The following is a 10,408-nucleotide window of genomic DNA, read 5'->3' on the forward strand; positions in this document are numbered from 1 at the left end:
ATGATTCTATGATTATATGAGTGCTGTTTGTCACATTGGCACCCACACAGGAACATAGGCAGCGCCAACAAGCTTTCAGCGTACCAAACACTCACATCACAACAATTCTCCAGTTACTTAGGTTGTAATTGAAGTCCCTTTTTTCAGAATCACTGATGCTAGAGTACAGTTTCATGAGCCAAGGCAGGAGTGGATGTCTGGGGTCCTCCACAATAATAGTTGACAGAGACACACTGTACAGGACCACATAATTTCTGGGGAATTAAGTCCCTTCTTCACCCTTCCCATACAATCCTGATCTCCTCAGCACCCTGGGATTATGAACCTTTCCAGTGTTTCCCACATATTTAGTCATGAGTTTGCCTCTGTTCACTAAGCCTGGCAGAACAATTAAATAGTAACTGTGTTGGTTCACATACTCACTTGCCCCTGGTGGTGGGCAAACTCTTGGGATATGGGTGTCATTGATGGCCCTGGAGCAGTTTGGAAACCCCATCCTCTGAAATCCAGCAATTACTTCTGGGACTTTTCTTATAGCAACCACATGTGAGTAAATCACAGTGTTAATTGCCTCTCAAATGTGCAAAACCACAACCTTGACCCCGACAATGGACTTTCCAACCCCAAAGTGGTTTGCAAGAGACCTACAGTTGTCTGGTGTAACCAGCTTCTACAGGGCAATAACAACGCACTTGTGAATTAGTATGGCTTCCATGAATCGACTGTTCTGGAACTGGGCGGGGGAGTGGAAGCTCCTCATATAACTCCATGAAGGTCCATTTCCTCATTTGGAGGTTCTGCTTCCACTGCTGGTCATCCCAGGTTTCCAAAATGATGTGATCCCATCACACCATGCTGGTTCTCCTGTGCCAGAAGTGACGATCAACCAAAGGGCATGCTGTGACAATACTGGCATTCATCATATCTGTACAGTGTGAGCTGAATAAATTGTCATTGACCTTCAAAGTTAGCAGTCTTCAGTGTGTCAGAAAATGCTGCCAAAATTCCATCCAGTATCTCACTGAGCCCCCACTCCTCTGCATAAGTATTTGTCCTGCAATAAGGAGGAGGAGTGGAATGAGATCATCCTCCAATTGATCCATATCTTCCAGCCAGTTTTGCAGGGAAAAAACAGTGAGGGGCAACCTGATCAGGAGCTGCCATTAGCAAATGTGTGAAGGCGGGGGACAGTACCAACAACACACGGTAAAGTGGAACCTATAGCGTCACCTAGTGATGCACAGAACCTGGGGATACCACTCCTGAAATGGTAGCAATAACATCACATACCTCTAGCTGCAGTGTGTATGTGGGAAAATGCAAGTACATAGTGCTATGCCTGTGTCCAGCCCTGCATATGTGGACTCTAGGGCAAGGGTTTGCGAAGTACACAGGAGCATTACAAGATCCACTATTCAGGTATATAGGCAAATGCAGACAACTCAAGAATACTAGTTCTAAGTATGTAAACACTCAATGATCTCAGGAGAGTAAAAACACAGGATATTTAAGCATATATGATGATGCAAAGTGTGACTGAATCAGACCAGAAATTTTCAAAATTCCTGTAAAGAAAGTGCTATAATGTTAGTACATTAACTTGATAACTGTTGCATTAACTATTCCCCACCTATACCGTAATGTGGAATTTACCTTTCTATAATCTTGAAATGTTTTGAGTTCCATTACTTTATAGTAGGAGAGCAGATTCTTGGAGAGAAATCCAGTGGAAGTTTTTCCACTGACTGTAACAGAATCAAGATTTCATCCTTCTCTAGTCCTATTTTATGATGTAAAGTTGTCAAGCTATCAGTTTGCTGTTTGCTTCTTAACTGGCTTTTTAAAATTATATTTAAGGCATGTACATTTGTTCAGTGATTTATTCTTCTTTGCAATTAGTTGCAGTCATTAGGAAATGTTTTATATTACCCTGGGGGTTTCCATTTAAGTGCTGAGATCATTAAATTTTCATTTTTCCTCTATTTGGGAGCTTTGCATTAATCCAAGAGGTTTAAACACGTCAGTGGATAATTGGTCGCAAGTTCAGTGTTCTAGTTCCACCGGTCTATGACATTCAGTCTGTGACTTTGTTGTCTTGGGGCTTACATTTTATGGCGTTTTTCTTCTTCTTCTGCAGCTTCTGACACATTATTGCTAAAATATCAGGCAAATTCAATATTAGCACACTCTACATTTTCCTCCCTATTTGCTATTTTATATTTTCAAAACATAACAAGAATAAAAAGTACACATAAAAGCATAGTACATCATAAAACACACCACATTTACAAGAAAAAAATACTAGTGCAAGGATATTAGTAGTCATAAATTCCCAAGAAAATGACTATATTTTTCTACATTCATCCTGCTGTTCATTAAACAGAAGATACTTTCTCTAAATTGGCTAGGTTTTAAGCACATGTATCAGTTTACGATAACTCAATCTTTGGATGCTTTCTATTTGTGAGGAAGCATTCTTCTGGGTGTTAAACTAGCTCTCAACAGAATCATATTAGTGTGAAATTCACCACTGTGTGGAGAGCCAATATAAAGCCTGCGCCCTGTTCCTGCTTAAGACTTAGTCTCACGTCCAGAAGAAATCATAGAGTCGAGAGATAGATTGATGGGTTGAACTCTGATTTTTAGTATCCAGATTACTCCTCTGTATGTACCTTAAAACTGCATCTTTGCTCCGACCCATTTCTCCTTTGCCACAGCAAGCTGCCCTTCACAGCAGCTCCTCAACAGACTCCTAATCATTCAAGATATCTGAGTTTGCCATGAACAATTAGATGGTGGTGATTATAAAGTATGGGTATGTGTCGTGAGGTAGGTGAATACTTCCTGAGAATGTCCATGGTTTCCATGTTTTGGATTGACACATTAGTGGCTTTCCTATTCTGTGGCTTTGGGCTTGAGTTGGGGTGGAAGCATGAGGAGAGAACAGAGTTAAATTTCTTTGATTGTCGTAATTTGTTTGCAACGTAGTGGGTGGAATTGGTAGCAGAGAGCTATTATTTTAGCTATTACGTCAGTAATATTAGCGTAATAGCTAGAGGCCCCCTTGTGCAAGGCACTGTACATATACCTGTTGTCCTGGAGAACTGAAGTCTAATTAGACAAGCCAGAGAGAGACTGGGGAACTGAGGTGCAGAGACGTTAAATGACTTGCCAAGATCACACCGAAAATCTTTGGGATAGCCAGGAATTAAGCCCAGCTCTCTCTAGTCTCAGTCCCACGATTTATCCATAAACCATGCTTCCTCTCAATAGCAAGTGATATCTAGCTTGGTGATTCTCTTGCACATTTGAGTGGAGTGGAATTAAAGGATTTGGTCAATGGTGTCCAGCTGAAACAGGAGATCTTAAGACAGGAATATTAACATTGCTGTATCTTGGTTATGGGATTTGACTTTAGTTTAACAGTGATACAAGGTGGGGGGGAGGTGCTGATATGGAAACACTTCCCACATGCTTTTCCCCATCAAATCAACAGTACCCAGATTTCAAGGGCATGCAAAAGAGAATTTCATATGAGACCAGCTGACCTGCTCATGCACAGATTTCAACAGCAATGGGAAGATCTGAAAGATTTTACACTCGTGTAGGTGGAAAACATTGTTATGTCTGGCCTTTGGCAGTCCTACACAATAATCAAGCTACAAAATCTGTTTTTAAAACTTCAAGGACACTACAAGAGTCTTCTCAATACTTTTACCAGAAATTTGCACGAGAGACATTACACCTTTTGAAAGTGAGATGAATATTTATGCAGGGTGCAAATTTCCACTTAGCAGTTTTTAAATGCATACATAAATTCATAGATAAACTTGTTAATAACTCCCCCAAAATAATTAGTTTGTTGATGTAAATTGTTACTCCACAGGAAATTCAGGTCTGCAAAATAATCACACAATTCTCGTTGGTGAGAGTTGCAGAGCCTTAAAACAATTAATTCCACAATTTCCATAAAACTGCTCACAGCTACTGGTAGTCTGTTGAAGTATTTTATACCTTTCTAAAAGAAACATTTGTTTCCTTTTCATACGAAATCCACAGAATAGAGCCCACCGAAGAGCTGATGTAGAGAAAACACTGCATACAGTAACTAGCGCACAAAGGCACAAGTCTTTCATCCAGTTTAAAAGAAAGTGAAAAAAAAATCAGAGAATATAATCTAATGCACGTTGTTAAAAAAATTCCAGGACTCTAGGCTATGGGAGACAGAGAAAGGAACTTTTGTATATTAAAGTTGCTTCTCCCATGTGATTGTAACTCAGGCTTGAATACTGAATTAAATGGATTCTTGTTGAGTTATAGAAATTAGGAGCCAAATTCATCATTACACTCTGGCAGCTTTGCTCTATTTTAGTGACAAAAACCAGCCACACCCTGTTTAACTGGTTGGTTTGCAGGGGTTCTCATAACAAATTTTTTGGTGGCCTCAATCCCTGCTGGTGGCTGTTCTGATAATTTTTCCAAGCCTGAGCCCTGCTGCTCTGGGCTAAAGCCCAGACCTGGAGCCCAGGAGATGAAGCCCAAAGCCTGCTGCTGGAGCCTCGGCAAGCTGAATCCTGAAGCTCGTCTTCCCCCCAGGAAAGTGGGTTGTGAACGCCCCTGCTGAGCACACACACCGGCTCCATGTGTCTGCAGAGGTGTTCTCTGGAGCACAAAGGAGGCTGGACAGTGCAGGGTGCCAATCCCCTGCTGGCAGTGCCAACAAACACCAAGGCAGCACATTCAGGAGCAATAGCTTGGCACTGCAGGGAGGGGGCCTCTGCTTTGTGCCTCCCGCAATCTCTGCCCAAGAGGCTGGCGTGGCTGCAGAAACATCCCCTGGTGGCCACGGTGGCTGCATTTGAGAAATGCTGTTAAGATATGTTTATGACTGCTTTGTGTCACTGGAGCAATGCAAAGTAGTCAGCGTATACTGGTGAATCTGGCCTTAGTACTCCTGGGAGAATTCTGCACCACTGCACAATGCAGAATTTTGCAGAAATTACTGTTGGGTGCACAGAATTTCCTCCCCCTCCCCCCCCCCCCCGAAATGGGCTGCAGAGATACTGGCTGCCACTAAGGGCTGCTGGACTCAGTAAAGCCCAGCTCACAAACAGAAAACAAAGCCGGGGCAGGGAGAGGGAACTGGAGGGTTCCCAGCATGTCCTGAAGGAAGGAGGCTGCAGCAGGCAGGAGGAAACTTCATGCAAGCCCAGGACCCAGCATCAGGCTGTTTCTCCCTCTGGATCCCTGGGCTCTAGGAGGGTAAGGTCTGTGAGTGTCTGGGGTAGGGAGGTCCCTCAGCTGGCCTCTGCGGGGAGGAGGTGTGAAAGTCTGGGTCGGGGAGGGGGGAGCGGCTGGACTCTCAGGGAGGGAGGGGGTGTTAGTGTCTGGGGGAAGGGCCCCATGGCTGGGCTCTGTGTGGGAGGGGTGTGACATACTTGCTAATAAGTATTTTGAAATAATTTACCAAAATAATTGAAAACTGGTGTGATTATATAGTGTTATTCTGACAAATTAAATTTGCAGAATTTTACAATATTGTGCACAAAAATTTTAATTTTGGGGGGCACAGAATTCCCCCAGGAGTATCTTAGGGAAAGGGGGAAAAAACCAACCTCTTAGCTAACCTCCTCCATCCATCTTTTTTCTTTCTTAAAATATGTATGTAATATTCATGGAAAGTGCCTAATGATGATGGAAGTTCTCCATTAACAGGACAGATACAGCGTGGGCAGCAGAAGTGCAAGCTTCCTTCCTGCACTGCCCTCACACTTTGCCTTAACTGTGCCCAGGAGAGAGATGAGCTATAGGTTTGAGTGGGTAGCTCAGATTTAGGTACCTTTCCACTCTGTGGTCTGTCTCTTGAGATTGCGGGCCTGAAAACTCATAGTCACATGAGCAGCCTTGTTCATGTGAACCGTCCAACTGACTTAAATGGGACTACTTGAAGGAGGACTGTTGGGTTTTTTTGGTGGTAGGGCCACTTGACCATTAGGAACTGAGTTGAGCCCCTTAACCCATTTCATAGATTCCATCAAATGTGCATTGGATGAAATAGTGAGCGTTCACACAATTCAGTGACTGAGAAAGAACTTTTTATGGAAGAGATGAACACTAATGGCCTGTTCTTTATAAACAAAATTATGTATTATTCATTATTTCTTATTTTATTAGCAGCAGAAAAGGAGGTGAAATACATGAATCAACTCATCTCCCCTTATCTCTGCAATTCTTTTGGGGCTTAGTATTGATATAATTTATGCTTTTTTCTCCATTTAACTCTGTGACTCTGTATCAGTGTTTAGCCTACACCTTCCTGATTAATTATGATATCTGAAAATAATACAAGGAGGAGGTTTTAAAAATAAATTATTACAGGGGAAGGGTTTGCATGAAAATGAGGAGTCTTGATATGATTATGATTATGCTGGCATTGGGGGAATCTACATTTTATTTAAATCCAATCACCGACAGGCAAAATTCCCTCATATCTCTGAATATTCATGGAAATGAATATTGGGGTTACTTTATCAGTCCCACAAAAAGCTAAATCCAATGATAAGATAAATATGACACAAAGGCAGGTTTTTTCACCATGAAACATTTGCTGAGGAACAGGTATTAAAACAAAAAACAAAGTTCCCAGCCAAACAGAAACAGACCTCCATGCAGGGGCTTGTCTCTCTGCCCAGCTCTTAAAGAATGAGTGTTGATGCTGTAGATGATCACAATGGACCCTTCTGACCTGAAAAATCTATGAAATCAGCTACATAGGCTTCTGGGAAACAGTAAATTAGTGTCTCTTGGGCAGCTAAAGCCACGTAAGAACACATTAGATTAAACTCCTGCAGGAAACCCTGAGAGATCTCTGGAGAATAATGATGGAATCGTAGCTGCACTGAAGTCAATGGGAGTTTTGCTAGTGAGAAACTATTGGGGATCAGGGTGGGCTGTAGATGCAATGTAGGATTCAAAGGTTAGTTGTAATATAAGAAATTTTCCTCCTATACATGCTGGCAAGGGCCTATGGGGCCTTATCTAGGGTTTTATCTGGGCAGAGGGTGAATTGTTGTCCTTGGACGAATTTGTGTTTATTCATATTTGCATCTGAATTTGCAATGAAAAATCTGAAAACTAATATAAAATCTCAGCCTCCAGGCAGTCTGAGTGGGCAGAGCTGATAATCAGGTAATCAAAAAGACATGAACGTTCAGCATGGTATGCACTGATATGGCTAGCTACGTGCCTGTTCTTGGGAACCATGTGGCTTATTTCCCATGCACCGTGCTGACAATTTACTACATAATAAGCACTTTCCAGAACAAGGGGCTGGCTGGCTACTTTATCCTGACATACCACAGATCTAAAAGCATTATGGAGAAAACAAAGGGGGTTAGACTGTCCTGGCTATGACTCCACCACAGGGAATGTTCAGTATATGCACCATTTTGCTGCTGCTGAGCTCATTATAAACCTGCGCACCCCTTTCTGGATCTAAGAGATAAATATGCGAGCTGAGGTGAATACATTGGTTTATTAAGGGTGACTTATCTCCTGTTAAGATTTAGTGCACTTTGTTTATTCACTGTCACAGCTAATTGTAGATGATTAAGGGTGCGAGGGTCATCAGTTTTCTTGATAATAGGTAATGTCACTGTTCCTGTGTTTTAGTTTAATATTTTAAATTGGTAATTTACATCTCTAGGAAACCTCTGCTCCAAGGCAGTACTGGTTTTCAGCAACACACGGTATTTTTTTTAACCCCTTTTCCCAACTAGATTGACTGAGACACAGGAAAGCCCAGTAAGTGGGTTTCCCAAGGTGGCGCATAGTAAATCAGTGGCTCAGCTGTATTAACACTAGGCTCTTCAGAGCCCTAGTGTGAAATCCAGGCTCCATTGACGTCAATGGTAAAACTCCCATTGATTTCCAAGGAGCCAAGCTTTCACCCCCCAGTATTTTTTGCTATACACCCTTAGGTTACATAGCTTCTTTTGGCAGAGAAGATGAGGTCATTTTAATAGAGGCTGCATGGCTCAGTGCTCTGTCCTTTATGGCCACCATTTAATTAGCAGGGCGACTCGGTTGAGATTGCCCGAATAGGTGAGTGGGTTCCCAAAGCAGGGAATTAGAATTCTACATTGCTGTTTTTACATGGAGTCATTCTAGAGCTCTTAGTTCAGGATACAGCAGGCTAAAATTGGCTATATACTATTACACATTGCCAAAAGAAACTCTTGGTTAAGACTGAGTTTAGAGTAGGTACAAATAGGCCATTAACATTAGAATCTGTAATAATTAAAAAGAAAAGTATCTAAGGCAACTATGTTGCTCAGGCGTGGGACAAATCCACATGCCTGAGCAATGTACTTACACCAACCTAACCTCCCTGGTGTGTTGACAGCGGTGTGTTGATGGGAAAGCTTTGCCTGTCCACAAAGCTACCACCTGTCCGGGAGGTAGCTTAACTACACGATGGGAGAAGCTCTCCGACTGGAGTAGAAGCATCTTCATTAAAGTGCTGCATCAGTGCAGCTGCTCCTCTGTATGTGAAGACAAGCCCTAAAAGTCAAGAACTTCGGCAGAGTTGATAGTATCTCCACTGGACATTCCTGCATTGAACCTCCACTGTACTTGCCCTCTCTGTCCCAGGCCAGGTGCTCTCTCTTTTTCCTGACTTCCAGAGTCTTTCACATACCCAGGCCTCTTTGTGTGTGCCAGGCTAGATTTCCTATCTGGCCCTAGAGCTTGTAATGCCTGCAGGCATCACAGAGTTTACAATGCATGCATGAGACTCGACAAAGTTCTCAGATGTTCACAAAATCTATAACAGGTATATTAAAAATGGACATGGCTCCATCCCCAGAATAGTTAAAGACACCAGTCCTCAGTGAGGACAAAGGAAGAAACCAAATATGGAGTTTGTAGGCTCAGCTGTTTGTGAGTTATGACTAGATAAAATCAGGAACAATTTTACAATGGCAACATACCTCCGATTTTTCCAAATTGTCATAGTTCAGTTTGATTACCCTCAAATAACTCCCTAAAATTCTCCTTTGAGATAAGACCACACAGAAAGTTTAGGCAGATTGGTTTAATTTTGGTTGAGCTATAGGCATACTGGATTGTATTGGACATATAAGAGCTGGTTAGACAAATACCTGTCAGGGATGGTCTAGATAATACTTAGTCCTGCCATGAGTGCAGGGGACTGGACTAGCTGACCTGTCAAGGTCTCTTCCAGTCCTACGATTCTATGATATATAACAGAAAACTTGTTACAACCATAATGCCGTATTCATTGGTGATTTGTAGAGATATTTAATAGTGCTTTAATGAAAACAGTAGCCGTCTCAAACCCAGTTTTCTTGTATTGCCTTAGTCTGGAGGAGTCTGGGGGCAAAGAGAACCTTTGCACTAGCATGTTTGCTGCTAGGTTCTTATAGCACGCCAGCATTTTGTCTTTAAAATTGTTACATTCCCATTAAATGAGATGTTGTTTTAAAATGTATCTTTCAAATAAACAGCACCATAACTGTTGCATATGATGATCATAACTCTGTGCTAGGAATCTGTTCATAAAGTGTATTGATGTTACTTAGGGCTATATTTCCAAACCTTATGCTTGCTTAACAGCCATTTGGGGGCATTGCTGCTAGCATTACTATGTAATTTGCACTTCCAGGTGGATGCATCACAACCTAACAGCAATGCACTTTGTAAGAAATGTAAATATTTAACTTCCAATGAAATAATATATTAATTACAGGTAAATAAACCTTTGTATAGGTATAATAAAACACAGCATTTATTGTATGCCTGCCTTGTGTAGCCTGCCTGGGAAAATGACTGTAAAGTTATGAAACAATTTATACAAGTGTAATTAGTGATAGTCCCAAAGAAATAAGAGTTCACAATTTAATGAAAGTTGTTTTGAAAATCTCCTCTCCCACCCTTCCCATGATGATGACACTAATGAAACTAGTGAAATTAATATTTGCACGCACATAAAAATAATTGCTCACCTGGGACTAGTGGGGGAGTAGAATTTGCAAGGCTAGAATATAATAATAATCAATAATGTCAACAACCTTTAACTTCTGATGGCGACTGAACATGCCCAAAAGTCTCTGGGAGATTTAACAAAAATTAACTGAAGCCAAGTTTTTAAAAAAATGGTTAGCGAGTTTGGATTCTTCAGTGCTTGGGAGCCGAACTTGAGATACCTTCAAGGGGCCTGATTTTTCAGAGGATGGATATTCAGATTCAAGTTGTCTTGAATTGGGCACCCAAAACCTGAGGCACCCCAAATCACTAGTCATTTTTGAAAAATCTGGGCCTAAAAGCATAAGTTACCAATATAGACAACTTGCCCAACTAAATCAGACAGGGGACAAAGTTTGAAAAA

The sequence above is a fragment of the Chelonia mydas genome, chromosome 3, assembly GCF_015237465.2.
Source record: "Chelonia mydas isolate rCheMyd1 chromosome 3, rCheMyd1.pri.v2, whole genome shotgun sequence".
In the NCBI taxonomy this organism is placed as follows: Eukaryota; Metazoa; Chordata; order Testudines; family Cheloniidae; genus Chelonia; species Chelonia mydas.